Here is a 19,377-nt window from a genome sequence, read left to right on the forward strand (position 1 = left end):
TAATACACTACTGGTAGGTGTTTGGATACTATGATGATGAGCATGAGATAAGATTCTATGTGGAATGGAATGTCCAAAACAAGGGGCAGAATAAAATAGATCAAAATTCCAAATGAAGAATTTCACGCCACTGTCCAATAACTTCAAAACATTTAACGAGGCCTTAAAATACACCAGTGATAAGTACCATTTCATTATCATCAATCTGAGAAGGGGATTGTGATGGGTTGTACGCCTGGGGTGCAACCTAGAACTGGGGTACCATTCAGCCCTTTCACTCACCAGCCTGGGTTCCCTCTCTCACTGTGCTGCTGTGATAAGTGCAGACTGCTCCCAGTCCTACACTCCCACCAGCATTCACACAGGCCGGGACACACTCAGCTCCAGTTACATGCAGGCTCTGGCCAGCTACTGCATGAACTAACAATAGAGAGGCTACAGCCAAAATACCCCCAGCTCCCCAGCCTAGGATCCCAGAACTGTACCGTTCTGTCCTGATCAAAAACCCGACGAGTATGAATTTACTACCCAGTTCACCCCTCCCTCAATGTGGAGAGGACAATGCACAACAGCCTTTGTTAACTGAGCTGAGATTTTCCCAGACACTTCACTCAAAAATCCGCTGATTAAGATAAAACATAAAACCAGTTTATTAACTACAGAAAGATAGATTTTAAGTGATTATAAGTGATAGCAAATTGATCAAAGCAGATTACCTAGGAAATTAAACAAAAATGCAAACTAAGCCTAATATACTAGATAGGATTTGAATCAGCAATATCTCACTCTGACTGATGATACAAGCAGTCCCACCAAGTTTCTATACACAGGCTAGAAATCCCTTTAGCCTGGGACAGCACTTCCCCCAGTTCAGTCTGCTACTCTGAAACCTGAGGTTTATTGACTTGTCCAAGGTCAAACAATAAGCCATTGCAGAGTAAGAAAGAATGCAGATCTCAGAACATCCAGACTCTTGCTCTAAACATTAGGCTACACTGACTAAGAATCCTATTATCTTTTTTAATATGAAGTATAACTATGGTTTTGGGAGACTGGTGTGGACTGATGCATGCTGTTAGATCCTTTAATTTTAAGAATTTTTTAATTGGTAATTAAATATTTTCAAATATTTTTTGTATATATATTACTCCTTTGGGTTTAGCTAGGCTGTAGAATTTTTTCTGGCTGTCATGATACCTCTTCTGAAGTACTGTGGCATCTAGCAAATATCCTTCATCTAAGCTCTGAAGGCCCCAGCTGTTGTGGGAGAGCAGGAAGCCACAAATCCACTTCAGAGGACAAATTGAGTGATCAGAGCATACCAGGAATTGCATGGAGACAAGATAGGAGGGAAATGTCGACATTGCTACCTCCTCTCGGGTGACGGATTAACTATGCTGATGGACAGTGTAGTGGTGTCTTCACTAAAGCACTATGGGGACACAGCTGCACCAGTGCAGCTACACAGCTATTGTGAAGACAAGTCCTTACAGATTGTTGTAATAAGCCATAAATCCAGTGTTTCTGTTCAGTCTATGATTTTTAGTGCCTAGCAAAGTAATGAATTTAAGCTCCCAGGCTTGTCTTTTGCAAATGTTGTGCAGTTTTCCTTTGAGGATGAGGTCAGATATAGAGTGATCAGTTTGTGAAAAGTGTTTACCCACAGGAGATAGAGTGATTTTGTCTTGTACCATTTTCCTGTGTGAGTTCTGTGTTCAGTCACTTTCACCAGTAAAAGTAGCATTCACACCTATGGAAATTGAGACCCAATGTTTTGGTTTGGAAGCACCAGCTTTACATTCACATCACACTGGTGTTAATGAATGCCCACGTACCCTAGAATGCAATCCCATGCACAGAAAATGGGTGGAGAAGAATTTCTTTGTTTTACCCCAGTGGAGAAGTTTAACCATGTCACTGCCTACCTTGATGTGAATACAAATCTTTTTCTTCCTTTGTCACAGACTGATTAAAGAAAATACTTCTTCATTGCTTTGATTTTAAATTTGTGGTTTGCATATATCTTTTGTGATAGCTAGGGTACTTTTAGTGACTAATTTTTCACAGTTTTGATAAATCAAAGGGGCTGGTGGCTTACAAATGTCCCTGTGGGGACAGAAAATCTCCTCGTGGTCCTTCCACCATATCTCTCTTTTCTGTGTTAAACATAGATCTTCTCTCTGACAGGTGTGTTGGCTGAACAGAATACTCAGCAATAATTACCTCTGACATACCAAGCTCCACACTGTTCCAGCACCTCGGAGAGATACTGCTGAGTGCCCATGTTAACTCACTTCTCAGAAAGAAACATCTGTTTCTGATATTTTAAAAGTGCTAGTGCAACTCTATGGGCAGTCTGGTGTATGCAAGTATCAGTCTCTCTCTCTCTCTGATTTTTTGTGGCTTGCTATTTGTCTTTCCCTTCTGTGAACTGCTTTTGTTTTTAACTCTTTTCTCCAGGTATATCTTTGATTTCAATTTGTGACATATTACTTTTGCCTCCCTCTCAGTTCCAAGGTTCTTCCCCCATTTCTATCTCTGGACACTGATGTTTGTTGGCAAGAAAAGAAAGAAAATTCCATTTTGGAATGAGATCCAAATTTTCATTAGGAAATTCTTGCCACACAGAAGCTTTTTGTGGTGGAATGGATATTCCTCACTTGCCAAACTCTCCTTTTGCTAATTAAAAAATCAACAAGTGTTTCACTTTTCTTGACATCAGCAAAAAACCTTAGTCATGTCCTGGCTTTCTCATCAGTATAGATATGTTTATACACTACTTTGGATGCTGCAGAGAGCACAAGTAAAATCCAGACAGAAGACATAGGCGGCAGGCAGCAAAAAGGGCTATTTAACACTCATTCTTTTTGAGTGACACTTTTTCACTGGCAAAAGTTAATATAAAGTTATTTCAAAGCAACAATAGTAATTAGCAACAACAATATCTGGACAGGTTTTCAAAAGAACACAGCACTCAGCAATTCCCATGTACGTCTCAATTCTGCATTGTAAAGTGCATAGACAGAGTGATGTACTCGCATACTCCCCCGTGCCTCACGTAATTAAGTAGGTATCCTTTCAAAAGTTCCCAGTACCCCCAGTTCCCACGGTTTTCAGTGTGAAGGATTCTCTATTGTATTCAATGGGAGCTGTTGAAAATCTGGCCACTGCATGTACAAGCCTAAATGGGAGCAGAACAATCCCATCTTGGCTTGCTTTTTACATCTTTACAATACTCAGGAAATTAGCAATGCCTGCAAGCCACAAAGTTCAGCATCAGAGTGTTCAGATATGTTCTAATTAACAAGCAACAATTGATCAAGTAACCAGTTAATGATCATGAAACCTGCCTCAAGCAACTATGCATGTGAGAAACAAAAATGAGTTTCTTAACATGTCATATTTAAATAAAGGTGGAACAGAACTGTATTTATAAAATAAATTCAGCCACTTGATCAAATGGTGCAAATCCAAGGCAAACCAGTGACATCATATCTGACATCAGGCTTGAATTTGGCTTTTCTTCGGTGGTGGCGGAGAAGTACATTTCTTAAGACAAAAGATTGCCTAAGAAGAATGGTAACTAGATGCTATTCTGTAACTAAAGCTGGGATTTTATTAATGTTACTTTTTTGCATCAGAAAATGCAAATTAGTCAAACAGAGACTTTCTGTGGAAATAGAACTCATTTTGACAAAAGTGTCACTGGGAAGGTTTCGCTGGGCCAGGATACATTTTCTGGGCAAGAAAGAACTTGAACCAAAGAACTACGTACTCTTTTATCAGACAGAGCAGGGATTTGAACTGGACTCTCCCACAGCCTAGATAAGTGCCCAAATCCCTAGGCTACTGGCTATTGTGGGGCGGGGGGGAGGGGGAGGAAAGGGAAGGTGACTTTCTCTCTCTCTCTCATATTTTTTTAAACAAAAGCATTCAAAAGGTCCTATTTCATTCCACATAAGAAAGAAAACAAATTTTGGGACTTCACAATTTTTCATTAAACAGAATTTTGGTTTTCTAGCCAGCCCTAACTGTAACCAATATTAAAGGTATTAGTATAAGAAGGAGGGAGGCCAATGTAATAGTCATACAACAAAATACAGCATATAAGAATATTTCCAAAATTTAATATAACCCTTTACTATCCACTTCATACATGAAAGGGTTGGCTTATATACTTTAACTCATATTAGCAAAAACCAGTGGGGGAAAATCAACATTGATAGTGATTTTATTCTGGTAGACTTTGAGGTTGGCAGATGTCATTTTTCAAACTAGAGGGTAAGACATTTGTCCCCTTCAAGCAAGAACACTCACAGTGATTAACCCTTTCACAACCAATTTAGAACTGAAAGTAGGAGAAATATTTAAGTTTGATATCTTTGGGTTTTGCACTGTCTCCATCCAAAATAAACATAGTTCAGCTCATGTGCATTCAGAATATTCTCTTGAAAATGTATCCCAGGTGCAAAAAAAGTATTGTGAACCTCAGCAAACCTGTCCTGCTTGTTGATGTATGATATACCCTGATCCACTTCAGCAACTTGTTGACATTTTTTGCACTTGCTTGTTATATGCAGTTTTCAAGCAAGGAATTTCAGACTTGAAAAAATGTGTGTTAAACTAAGGCTAAGAGTTGGACTGCACTGCAAGAAAGCAATTGAGAGTTAATACAGAAACCTCATCTTTAATTCTCCCTGCCATTCTTTTGTTGTGAAAGATGTACGTCTCTATAGATATGGAAGAGCCAGGGGATGTTTCTGTGACTCTATTGTGAAGGTAAACAAAGGATATAACTCTGGTTCAATCTCTGAGCATCTTGTAGGGTAGATGTTGGTGCCAATGGCTTAATCTATCTTTCTGTGCTGCGGCTTTGGTAATTCCTACTGAAATTGCTGGGAAATACAATATCAAAGTGCTGCATGTCAGATATCACCACTAATGATCCATCTGCAGAATATGTTTCTCGCTTCATTTAAGGATAATTTGAAGAGGAGGAAGATTCATTAGGGAGAGTCTACAGGACAGTGACATTAATTAGCTTTGCCTCTGACTTGTGAGGTTGGCAGAGTTGGGAAGCTCTCTGTCCAAATGGGAATTCCTGAGTTCTTTACGGGTTTGCACTTTTATTTTCATTATGGAGAGGGTGCAGAGGGTCAGCACCAGAGTCTATTGGATTTAAAGTCATTAGTGCCTGCTTAGAGTAGGGCAAGGTGTATTGCTTCCAGAAGCAACATCTATTACAAGTTTAAACAGGTGCAGTTCGCTCTTCCTTGAGTACAAGACTTCTGATACCAGCAAGTGCACAGGTATGCCCATATGCCCACCCTGCCCAGCTATGTCCATTTTTGGGTGTACAGAAGCACCAACAATGCTAGCAGCCCCTCCATTTGCTGCCCTGGAGAAAGCAAAGAATTCCTTTCCATTCTGTCCCGCTTGTAGTGCTCTTGCTCAAGAACAACAATGGTTTGGTTCTATGTCTCCCATTATCAAGCAGGGTGTTTTGTGGGCATCCTCAGCAATGCAGCATTGTTTTGTGTGTCACACTTTTCTTGAGTCTATTGACCTCTCACTGCTGAGTCTTTGTTAGGCTGCTTATCAGAGTGCAAAATATTAGTAATTTCTTTCAACAAAATATGTACTACTCCTGAAACAAGGAATCACCACATAGTAAATCAACCGGGATTGGCAGATGAAGCCTTATTTAGTAGCAAGTATACATGAAAAGTTATTAACTTGAAAGAAATGACTGAGCTAAGCAGAAGTTTCAGAAAAACTCAATCAAATGGAGGATTTCCCAGCCCACTTTTTATTCTTCTGTGACAGGTGAAACTGTAGAAACTCTACTCATTTTTTTTTCTCCATGACTGACACTTCGGGAAAAACGCATGGCACCTGTACAGCTCCTGGATTCTCACTACAAACAAGCTAAAGCACAAACTCAGCCAGTTGCACATGCTAAAGAAAAGGGACTAAAACTAAAGTGAACTTTATTTTCTTTAATGGTTGTACAACCATGATTCTGAAAAGGAATGAAATGTCCTGCTAGCCATCTCTTCTTTCTTTCTTTCTTTCTTTCTTTCTTTCTTTCTTTCTTTCTTTCTATGCTCCTCCTAGCTCCCTGCCTGCCCTCTCTCTCTCTCTCTCTCTCTCTCATTTATTTCTCTCCCTCCCTCTGCTAACACTGGTCACTCTTCAGTCCAGTTGGTCAATTTTCCACTCCAATCTTTTTTGAATGGACAATGGCTTTTCGACCAAATGGATTTTTTTCTGCAACCAAAAACATTTCCATTGAAAATATTCAGATTTTCTTCACAAAAACCAAAAACTGATTCTTCTTTATTTATTTACAAACCCAAAACATTTCAAAGCAGCAAAAACCATAAAATTTTTAAACAATTCTTTAAATTCATTAATGGTTTTTGAGAGAGAAAACATCATTTCCTGACCAGCCCCACTCTCTTCACCAGCAGCCTCTGCCCCTCAGTCGTGGCACTTGCTGCCTTCTGTGATTCCATGAGATATGTCAACACTAAATACATCCAGCAAGGCTTAAGGCCTGGTCCTACGATCCTCATTTTTTTATATTGCCATTGATTTCAGTAGAAGTTTGGGTGAGTGAGGAAAACAGGCTCAGGGCCTTGCTTGTTCACTTATTATGATTTGTATTACAATAATGTCTAGAGGCTCCATCCAACATCAGAGACTGATTTTGCTAGATGCTGGCAGGTCCTACCCCAAAGAGCTTACACTCTAAATAGTTGCACCTGGTGTCTTATTGCAGAAGCAGTGAAGAAATCTGTGATCCCCTTTTAAGTTCTGTGATGTCTCTACTTCCACCAACAATAGTCCCTCTGTCCTAATGCTGTGCCATTGTTGGGAGTTCTGGAGACAAAGCTTCCTCCCTGGCTTCCTTCACAGCTTTTGGATAGTGCCAATCCACCACCTCGAAGTAGTGTACACAGACCACCAGTGAGACAGGCACCAGCAGCAAGAGGAGCATCCAGAGAGTTTTAAATATTTTTTAAAAAACCCATAGGTTTGATGCTCCTAATATCATAAGAGAACATGGCCCTTCTGTTTTGGACATAGTTGAGTGGCTCATGACCCTGAACAACAGTGAAGAGAGAACAATGTGTGGCATCCTGGTGGATGGGTGGACAATAATAACTAAAGATCACAGACAGCTGCAGCAGCACAGGAGCTAGCAAACAGAGCTCTAAACAGGGGAGTTTGAGTGGGAGTTTGCAAGGGGAGTTTGTATTGTGGTGCTTGTTTGGGGTTTGCTTTTGCTGGGGGGGGGTGGTCTTTTTGGTGTGGCTTGTGTTTCCCAGATTAACAGGATTTAGGTGGGAAGGCGATGACAGATACAGAAGCAGCTGTGGGAGTGACTCCTGTAGTGGAAGACACAATGAGGATGACTGGATGTGGAAGCTGTGGTATGTACATGATCCTGGAGGGGGGAACTGGTAAGAGTTTTTTCTGAATGAAATGCCGTCTGATAGAGCTGATGGAGGAAAAGATCCGAGGTTTGAAGATGCAGGTGGAAAGTCTGGTTGAGTTTAGGAAGGGGTTTGAGCAGATGATGGAGCAAAGATATGAGGTATCTGAAGGGAAAAGCTCAGACTCACAGATGGAAGCAGGGCTGCGGAATTTTGAGGAGAGACTGGATGAGGAAAGTGGTCAGTGGAAACATGTGACTCAAAGAACCAGGCAGAGAAAAAGACGGGCTAGTGAAGGAGAAATAGAGCTTAGGAACAGGTTTGCAGAGTTGGAAAATGAAGAAGGGGCTCAGCAGGTAGTTGCTGAAGGTGGAAGGGTAAGGAAGAAGAGAAGAGAGGCTAGTCCTATAGAAAAAGGGGAAGAGTCAAGGGAGACTACACCAAATATGAGCACCAGGAGGATACAGGATGGGTTGAAGAAGATTGTAAGGGAAAATAGGAATGGAAAGAACTTGCAGCCAGAGGGAACAGGGGAGAGACTGGAGAATAGCACTGTCACCAGGAAAAGGCAGGTCTATGTGATCGGGGACTCTTTATTGAGAAGAATAGACAGGCCTGTAACTAGAGCTGATCCTGAGAATAGAAGGGTGTGCTGTCTTCCAGGTGCTAAGATACGGGATGTAGACCTGAGGTTGAAAAGGATCCTAAAGGGAGCGGGAAAGAATCCCCTAATTATCCTTCATATGGGAACAAATGATACAGCTAGATTCTCACTGGAAAGTATTAAGGGAGACTATGCTAGGCTGGGGAAGACACTTAAGGAAATTGAGGCTCAGGTGATCTTTAGCGGGATCCTTCCTGTTCCTAGAGAAGGGCAACAAAGGTCTGACAAGATTATGACTGTCAACAGATGGCTTAGGCAGTGGTGCTATAAGGAGGGCTTTGGGATGTATGGCCACTGGGAGGCATTCACGGACAGAGGTCAGTTCTCTCGGGATGGACTTCATCTGAGTAGGGAAGGAAATAGACTTCTAGGATCGAGGCTGGCACAACTGATAAAGAGAGCTTTAAACTAGGAATTGGGGGGAGATGGATGGGAGATGTCCAGAAAATCTCCACGCCAGATTTTAGCATTGAGAGGGAAGAAGATGAAGTAAGAAAGGATACAGCCGTGGGTAGGAGAATGTATATAAGGAGTGAGGGCGGTGTGGATACTAGTCTAATAGGTTATATTGGATGTAGAATGACTGTGCCTAATAGGGTACAAAATGTGAGCGAGTCCAAACAGCAAAAATTAAGATGTTTGTACACCAATGCGAGGAGTCTAGGTAACAAAATGGAGGAACTAGAGCTACTGGTGCAGGAAGTGAAACCAGATATTATAGGGATAACAGAAACATGGTGGAATAGTAGTCATGACTGGACTACAGGTATTGAAGGGTATGTGCTCTTTAGGAAAGACAGAAACAAAGGTAAAGGGGGGGAGTAGCATTGTATATCAATGATGAGGTAGAATGTAAAGAAATAAGAAGCGATGCAATGGATAAGACAGAGTCTGTCTGGGTAAAAATTACATTGCGGAAGAAAACTAGTAAAGCCTCTCCTACGATAGCGCTTGGGGTGTGCTATAGACCTCCGGGATCTAATTTGGATATGGATAGAGCCCTTTTTAATGTCTTTAATAAAGTAAATACTAATGGAAACTGCGTGATCATGAGAGACTTTAACTTCCCAGATATAGACTGGAGGACCAGTGCTAGTAATAATAATAGGGCTCAGATTTTCCTAGATGCGCTAGCTGATGGATTCCTTCATCAAGTAGTTGCTGAACTGACTAGAGGGGATGCCATTTTAGATTTAATTTTGGTGAGTAGCGAGGACCTCATAGAAGAAATGGTTGTAGAGGACAATCTTGGCTCAAGTGATCATGAGCTAATTCAGTTCAAACTAAATGGAAGGATTAACAAAAATAAATCTGCAACTAGGGTTTTTGATTTCAAAAGGGCTGACTTTCAAAAATTAAGGAAATTAGTTAGGGAAGTGGATTGGACTGAAGAATTTATGGATCTAAAGGTAGAGGAGGCCTGGGATTATGTTAAATCAAAGCTGCAGAAGCTATCGGAAGCCTGTATCCCAAGAAAGGGGAAAAAATTCATAGGAAGGAGTTGTAGACCAAGCTGGATGAGCAAGCATCTTAGAGAGGTGATTAAGAAGAAGCAGAAAGCATACAGGGAGTGGAAGATGGGAGGGATCAGCAAGGAAAGCTACCTAATTGAGGTCAGAACATGTAGGGATAAAGTGAGACAGGCTAAAAGTCGAGTAGAGTTGGACCTTGCAAAGGGAATTAAAACCAATAGTAAAAGGTTCTATAGCCATATAAATAAGAAGAAAACTAAAAAAGAAGAAGTGGGGCCGCTTAACACTGAGGATGGAGTGGAGGTTAAAGATAATTTAGGCATGGCCCAATATCTAAACAAATATTTTGCCTCAATCTTTAATAAGGCTAAAGAGGATCTTAGGGATAATGGTAGCATGACAAATGGGAATGAGGATATGGAGGTAGATATTACCATATCTGAGGTAGAAGCGAAACTCAAACAGCTTAATGGGACTAAATCGGGCGGCCCAGATAATCTTCATCCAAGAATATTAAAGGAATTGGCACCTGAAATTGCAAGCCCATTAGCAAGAATTTTTAATGAATCTGTAAACTCAGGAGTAGTACCGAATGATTGGAGAATTGCTAATATAGTTCCTATTTTTAAGAAAGGAAAAAAAAGTGATCTGGGTAACTACAGGCCAGTTAGTTTGACATCTGTAGTATGCAAGGTCCTGGAAAAAATTTTGAAGGAGAAATTAGTTAAGGACATTGAAGTCAATGGTAAATGGGACAAAATACAACATGGTTTTACAAAAGGTAGATCGTGCCAAACCAACCTAATCTCCTTTTTTGAAAAAATGGAAATGCAGTGGATCTAATTTACCTAGATTTCAGTAAGGCATTTGATACTGTGACACATGGGGAATTATTAGTTAAATTGGAGAAGATGGGGATCAATATGAACATCAAAAGGTGGATAAGGAATTGGTTAAAGGGGAGACTGCAACGGGTCCTACTGAAAGGCGAACTGTCAGGCTGGAGGGAGGTTACTAGTGGAGTTCTTCAGGGATCGGTTTTGGGACCAATCTTATTTAATCTTTTTGTTACTGACCTTGGCACAAAAAGTGGGAGTGTGCTAATAAAGTTTGCAGATGATACAAAGCTGGGAGGTATTGCCAATTCAGAGAAGGATTGGGATATTATACAGGAGGATCTGGATGACCTTGTAAACTGGAGTAATAGTAATAGGATGAAATTTAATAGTGAGAAGTGTAAGGTTATGCATTTAGGGATTAATAACAAAATTTTAGTTATAAGTTGGGGACGCATCAATTAGAAGTAACAGAAGAGGAGAAGGACCTTGGAGTATTGGTTGATCATAGGATGACTATGAGCTGCCAATGTGATATGGCTGTGAAAAAAGCTAATGCGGTTTTGGGATGCATCAGGAGAGGCATTTCCAGTAGGGATAAGGAGGTTTTAGTACCATTATACAAGGCACTGGTGAGACCTCACCTAGAATACTGTGTGCAGTTCTGGTCTCCCATGTTCAAAAAGGATGAATTCAAACTGGAGCAGGTATAGAGAAGGGCTACTAGGATGATCCGAGGAATGGAAAACTTGCCTTATGAAAGGAGACTTAAGGAGCTTGACTTGTTTAGCCTAACTAAAAGAAGGTTGAGGGGAGATATGATTGCTCTCTATAAATATATCAGAGGGATAAATACAGGAGAGTGAGAGGAATTATTTAAGCTCAGCACCAATGTGGACACAAGAACAAATGGGTATAAACTGGCCACCAGGAAGTTTAGACTTGAAATCAGACGAAGGTTTTTAACCATCAGAGGAGTGAAGTTTTGGAATAGCCTTCGAAGGGAAGCAGTGGGGGCAAAAGATCTATCTGGTTTTAAGATTCTACTCCATAAGTTTATGGAGGAGATGGTATGATGGGATAATGGGATTTTGGTAAGTAATTGATCTTTAAATATTTAGGGTAAATAGGACTAATCCCCTGAGATGGGATATTAGATGGATGGGATCTGAGTTACCCAGGAAAGAATTTTCTGTAGTATCTGGCTGGTGAATCTTGCCCATATGCTCAGGGTTTAGCTGATTGCCATATTTGGGGTCAGGAAGGAATTTTCCTCCAGGGCAGATTGGAGAGGCCCTGGAGGTTTTTCACCTTCCTCTGTAGCATGGGGCATGGTTGACTTGAGGGAGGCTTCTCTGCTCCTTGAAGTCTTTAAACCATGATTTAAGGACTTCAATAGCTCAGACATAGGTGAGGTTTTTCATAGGAGTGGGTGGGTGAGATTCTGTGGCCTGCGCTGTGCAGGAGGTCGGACTAGATGATCAGAATGGTCCCTTCTGACCTTAGTATCTATGAATCAGACATGTCACCTGTCACATCTAAGCTGTCTTCTTACAGACAGACAAATGGTCCCATTTGATTTTGTGTAAAGGAGTGGAGACATCTGGTGGACTGTTTGATTCAACACATGTGGTTATTCCTGTGGGATATCTCTGGAGATAAAACTATATGTACCTGGGAAAGCTTAGCCTCTGTAAGCATTCATTTAACTGTCACTCTGGAAAACTAATATTCCAAGGTTGAAGGTAGCAGCCTAAATCTTGAGGTGTTTAGTAAATCATCCACGTGCTTTTACTCCATGCTGAGGTTCTGATCCAGCAAGACTTCAGTGGTGCTGCTCGAGTAAGTACATTTGTTTCATCTGAGTGTGGGTTTGCAGGATTGGGCCCATTTTTACATTTTCTTTATTCTGATTCACAAGTTCAGTGCAATGTACTGGGTATTTTGATTTATATGCCACAGTAATCATGTTAGTCTATAGGGCACTGAGACAGGCACATCTTGGGCTAATATTCAGCAATCACCTCATATCCAAATATGCAAATTCTTGATGCTGACAAAATAATTATAATAAAAAGTGAGAAACTCTGAGTGACTTGCTGGATTTTTTTAAATGACTAAACGGAGTATAACATTTTGACATTGCAAAGCCTAAAATGTAGATTGGTACACTGAAGAATTTTGGTTTTACGAAGCTATAACTCCATTGGTGCATCCCTGTTTATCTTAAAATATCTTATTGTACAACCGCCAACTCTCTTTTTTTTAAATGGATGACTAAAGTTGGGCTCCTAAGTCCATATTTATATACCTAAGTGGCCTGGTTTTCAAAAGTGCTAAGCTCTTAGCAGCCCCCTCCCCACCTTGATATCTTACCTTTGAAAATTAGGCCATTTATTTAGGTACTTAATATGTATTTAGGAACCCATTTTTTAAATCTTGACCTACATGTTTAGCGGTAGCTATCTGAAAAATGACAGTACAGTGATTGTTATCAGATAGCTACATATAGAGATCTGCAAAGATTGTGGTTATGATGGAGTTAAGCTTAAAAAGGAAAAATAAGATTCATCCATTTATTTCCTCATCTTCTTTCTCTTTCTCTCAACCACAGTCCCTCATCCGACTTAGTCGAAGAGCTCAGTACCGAACTGAAGACTAGGAAACAGAATAAATAAATACATAATGCCACCAAATAAAGAGGAAGGAAATAATGAAATGATTTAATAGGTGAATGAAGAACAACAACTGTCTGGGGCACTAATCATCTTCACTTAAGGAAGAAAGAGACCCATCCTCTAACTAATGAAGGAATCATGAACACATTTGTCATCCTCAATGAACCTCTCTCTCTTTCTCTTAGAACCAACCCCCAGTTCTCTACTGCAGTGTCAGTTGTGATGTGGGACGAGAACCACAAATTACTTGTTTAGAAGCAATATTGCTGTCAATTGAGTCATACTGACAATAACAGATATAATCACTTCTTCTCTCTTGAATCCTATGCTGCAGGCAGCTAGGTATGTTATCCTTATTTTCAGTCTCGGTTACTGCAATGCTCAAAAACGAGAAAAGCGTATACACTGTAGCTGTGCGAGTAATCAAAGTACAGGAGACGATATCTCTTCGTAGACTGCAGAGAAGGTATAGAAATGTTATTTACACCGCTGGAATATATATAGACCGTATGTTCAAATGGAACACAACCAATCTTTTATTTGGGCACATGTACAGGAACATAAGAACTGCCATACTGGATCACACCTGAAGTTCTTCTAGTCCAGTATCTTGTCTCGGACAATGGCCAGCACAAGATGCTTCAGAGAAAGGTGTAAGAACTCTGCAATAGGCAGATGTCACATAATTTAGCTCATACATTATGGGAATGTTCACACTGCCCCACAGTCCAGACTAAGGGGGATGTGAATAGCAATGTGCACCTCAGCTCATACTAACGTAGTCCAGAATCCTCTGGGACCTTTAAGTTTGTGCCCACAGCATCCACATGGGGGAATTACAGCAAGACACTTTGGTGTGTACTGCTATTCACACCACATAGTCCAAACTGTAGGGCCGTATAGACATGCACTGTGTCTCACTCTGATCTCTTAGAGATTGGCTTAACCCCTGAAATTTGAGGTTTGATATCCCTTCCAAAATCTTTTTTATCATTATGATAACTCTAGATATTCTTGGTATTCATATAAATTAGCAACCCCTTTTTTTAATTCCATTCAGTTCCTTGCCAAAATGACTTCCTGTGGCAGTGAGTTCCACAGTCTAAATATATGTTGTGTGAAAAATATTTTCTATTATGCACTTGCATCTGCATTTTTGGAAAAATTGCTGGCAGGTGAATTTCGACACACAAAGCTCACCAATCATGTGCCAGTGGTCAAAAATGCAAAAAATTTATACACAAAAGCAAAGACTATGCTGTAAAAATTGGTCCCAGGCTGTTTACCATTACCCTTCTCTCTTACACTGCAGTATATTCTCCCCTCTCTGTTTAACTCAACATGTCCTTTTAGCTTTCTGCTTTTACATCATGCCTTGGAATTAGGGTGACCAGATAGCAAGTGTGAAAAACTGGGACAAGGGATGGGGGTAATTGGCACCTATATTAGAAAAAGCCCCAAATATAGGGACTGTCCCTATAAAATCAGGACATCTGGTCACCCTACTTGGAATCCTACTCGGAATTTCACATTCCCTCCTGAAATCCTTCTCTGAAATGCTTACGGTTTAAGTGATGAAGCGTCTCCTTCTTACTGTGGAATGTTTCCTTTTTCAGAGAATAGGCTAATTGAGGAGACCTGTCCACAACATTTTCCCTCAGTCTGTTTTATATTGCAGTAATTAACCTTGGGTCTAGGGCAGCAGACAGGAGCAATTTGTTTTCACACAATCCTTCAACTGATATCATTCTTCCTGACTCTGACAAGCTGCCAGAGAACTGCACCTCATATTCTTGGAATGAGAATACTTGCCTGGTATCAGTTCCATGACTGAGTTATATCCCTCAGTGTGTTGAAATATAAATGTTACTCAAATGTTAAAGAAACCGGGTGCAAATACCTCAAGAATAAAACCTGCAATAGACAAATTTCATCAACAAAAGAAGTAGCAGCATTATATCTAGGGTGTGATTGCCAGGCTCTATCCAGACCCTTTATGATGGGTAAGAGGGTCAGACTTGTGTACATGGACTCTATAAAGCCACGTTCTGGCAGGGGGGTGATTCCTCCAGCACAGGCACAGCTGCCTTCTGAGGACCCTCTCACAAGCCGCAGTACAGGGAGTGGGGCTGGAGGGCGGGGCCATGGCCGTGCCAAGGCTGCAATACACAGTGCTCTGGAAAGAGCTGCCACCCATAGGCAGCCCCAGGGCTGTCTAAATTACGCCAGGGACTGTGGAACAGGCCAGGATTTGGAGGGAGCAACAATGGTTTAAACCCCCTGCCAGTGGGCTGAGACAGTTCCATGCTGTGCTTCTGAGATACAGCACAAAATCTGACCCCTGGTTACTTTCCTGAATATTGTCTGTATGTAGCTGAAGGGTTTTAAAAACTAGTCATTCTTCAGGGTGAAATTGTACTCCCTTTTTATCAAACCTCTTCATCTTTAGGTACCTAAATACCTTAAAAATTTCTCCCAGAGGGACTTCAGTAGAACTACATCAATGAGAATCTGGCCCAATATCTTTAAGCAGTGAGAAGGAAGTACTGACTGAGATGAAAGGATTCTATACACACAGCACTAGAAAGAAAGGGATTAGCCTCTGTATAAAGCAGAGAATGTAGAATTAGAACTCCTGGGTTCTATTCTCATGTCTACCACTCGCTCACTGTGTGACCTACGGTAAATCACTTAATCTCTATGTACCTAGGTCTGCTTATATGCAAAACAGGGTTAATAATATTTACCTACCTGAAAGGGTGTTGCCAACCTTAAATAAATGATGCCCGTAAAGCACTATGAAATACCAGAACAAAACATTCTGCAGAAGTGGAAAGTATCACTATTCCTTTTGATTCTGAAGGCTCACCAAGTGACAAGGATGAAGATTTTTACACTGATCTACCAATCTCAGCTGCCTGAAAAGAATACACAGGAACTTCTAGTGACTGTCCCAGAACTCACTGAGCCTGGTGTCTGTCATCATGTTGTGCGTGTTGCATATAACAAATTAGATGACTACTATCTTCTGTCCTGGGATCCATCATTCCTCCCACTTACCTGAGACACATTACAGAGTGCAGTACTAGAGGGTTGTGCACCTCATTGCTTACGTAGGCCCAACTGTACACCCACTGGCCTCTTACTCCCACTATGGCAGTGTCTCTTACCCCTTCCACACACTGCTCAGAACCCTACTGATTTTGATGAAAATCAGAAGATCAGAAAAGCCTGATTCCCACTAAAAATGAGCTAGGGACTAACTGGGAGGGAACCAGGCTAAATTGAAGGCAAGAGGCCAGGTTCGGAGGGCTGACCAGAGTGGGGGCAAAGAGCCCATTGACCCTAAACATTGGCATTTTAAAAGATCCCAGTAGGTGCCTATCTGCATCTTTAGGTATCTAAATAACTTGGAAAAATCAGGCCAGTAGGTCCCAGATATAGAATTAAAACTACCATGTTGGGGGACCTGGTTACAATGTGGTATCACTTGGTATGTTTAAAATATATTTTGGTTTTACCAGTAAAGAAAGGGAAGTTGCTAGACCTGCTTCCCTCAATATTTAGGTGAAATGTTTGGAAAATTTTTTGCAAAACCAGGCCAATGTTTTCATTTGGAATTCTGGTGGTTTGGAGTTTTGTTTATGACCCTTTTATATTGTTCTAGAAGATCTTTTTAGTTTAAAAGAAGTCAGAATCAAGTGAGCCTTGTCTTCTCGTTATGGGACCATTTTAGAATGGACAGATAGTGTTGTGTCTTTCCTCTCTACACAACAGTAATAATATCAGGAAACCAGAATAGACATAGCTGGGTTCCAAGCACTGTGTTTGCTAACTATATTTAGGCTTGGAAGGATCAGATTTTCATTGATAAATATCAATTTCACCATACACACAGAAAACAGTGAAAACATATTTCTACCAATAATAATCGAAATTTACAGTTAGGCAATATAAGAAAGTCCTGCTTAAGAACTTATTAGAGTTTTATTTATGAACATTTACACTATATTTTTACATATGATACTGACAATTTGTGTTTGAACAGCTATTAAATGTCAACTTTTTGAATTTCATTGACTACTGAAATAATTATTGTCTGTCCTCTCCATAATTTCCTGCAACTGTGAAAATTTAAATGAGTAAAATAGAAAAAATGATTAAAAATAAACACTGACATTGTGTGTTGAAATTATTAAAAAATGAATTCTGCCAAGTCTAATTATATACAAATATACAAGGCTTAGAGCTAACAGCATATTATATATTATATACACACACAGCTGCTCTGTTAGGAACTGGGAGCTTCAAAGGGCTCTGAAACTACTGAAAGAGATATTTCCGAATTCCCTATATATTACAGACAGATCTTTTCATAGTCATAAATACTTCAGCTGTACAGACGAAAGTGACCAGAACCTGCATATGAATTATTGTGTTATACCACATTTCATCTCTATTTATGCCATATGTATTTACATTGTATATAGTTATGTATGAAAAATGTGTATGCATGAAATGTGTCCTTGGTTTACTAAATAAATCAGAAAGGGAGGCAAACCCCCCACCCCCAAAACCCTATATTAGGAAGCCTGTAGCCAAAAGTTTATAAGGGACTGCAAATTAAAGTGACTTGAAGTGCAATTGACTGGGACTACTGTTAAAAACTGATTATAAATCATAAGGAACTTGGTACAGTTAAGGAGAAGATGACATAAAATCACAGAACAGCTATAGTTTAAGTAAGCTAAAGGCCATGCAAATAAAGAGAGTACAAACTGAACATTGGTGCAGTGAATATTGGCCACTCAAGAATACAATATTAGTAGAAGGGACATATCCTGCTCTGAGCCATTGCTCAAAGGTGGTATATAATCTAACAAACGAGGGAGATTTATTCTGACATTGGTGTGACGTATGTGCTTTGTGACAGGGTCAGGCCAGATGGCTATAGGAGAGTAATAGAAGGCAGATATATCAGCCCCAGGCTAAGAAGGTCCCTTTTCACTGGGTAAGGTAACAGGGAAGGTTCCAGAACAATCAGGAACCTTCTGGAGACAATTAAGACAGGCTGATTAGAACACCTGCAGCCAATCAAGAAGCTGCTAGAATCAATTAAGGCAGGCTAATCAGGGCACCTGGGTTTTAAAAAGGAGCTCACTTCAGTTTGTGGTTGTGTATGAGGAGCTGGGAGCAAGAGGCACTAGGAGCTGAGAGTGAGAACGAGGACGGAGGAGTACAAGCATTATCAGACACCAGGAGGAAGGTCCTATGGTAAGGATAAAGAAGGTGTTGGGAGGAGGTCATGGGGAAGTAGCCCAGGGAGTTGTAGCTGTCGCACAGCTGTTTCAGGAGGCACTCTAGACAGCTGCGTTCCACAGGGCCCTGGGCTGGAACCCGGAGTAGAGGATGGGCCCGGGTTCCCCCCAAATCCTCTCAACTCTTGGTCAGACACAGGAGGAGTCAACCTGGACTGTGGGTTCAGAAAAATGGCCAAGCTGAGGGCTGCCATGAAGCTCCAAGGCGAGCAAATCTGCCAATAAGCGCAAGACCCACCAAGGTGGAGCAAGAACTTTGTCACAGCATGTAAAGTGAGAACACAATACTGGGGCTGAGAGGAAAATTTTGCCCCATAATTGTACAATAGTAACTTGACATAACCTTTTTTAGTAATTTTGAGTCTTGATACCTTTCTGTTGAGACAGCAGAAGACTCTGGGATATAAATCTTCCCACAGTCAGGGATATGGTATTTCTAAAAATCTGATGTACAAAATGGACCTCATTTGAAAATGTATTAGAGGTGCTATTGTTCCTATATAATGCATTCACAATTGAGCACCAAATCTGCCTATATAAATAATGTGGTGCTACATGCAAATTGGGTAACTGAGCTAAGAAGTGACTATAGGTGGACATTTGCAGACATAATTACCCAGCTGGCATGTGCAACTGTAGTAATTACACATGCAAATTAGCCAAGCAGTTATACAGCTAAAATATTTATAAATGAGAACCTGGGAGTATGCCTCCCAGCCTGACTAGATATACACATGGGAGCTTGAGCAGAGCTAGTTTGCTAAAAATAGCAGTGTGGATGTTGCCACGTGGGCAGCTGGCATTGAGCTAGCCACCCCAGTGCAAGCCACCCAATCCCTGGGTCTGTATTCAGGCATCTAGCCTGTGCCACCAGTACCACAATGCCCATACCACAATTTTTAATGCACTCTCTTGGACAGAACTAATGCATGTCTGTCTACCCAGGCCGGAAGGCATGCGCCCAGCT

This window comes from Dermochelys coriacea, chromosome 13 (genome assembly GCF_009764565.3).
Source record: "Dermochelys coriacea isolate rDerCor1 chromosome 13, rDerCor1.pri.v4, whole genome shotgun sequence".
NCBI lineage: Eukaryota > Metazoa > Chordata > Testudines > Dermochelyidae > Dermochelys > Dermochelys coriacea.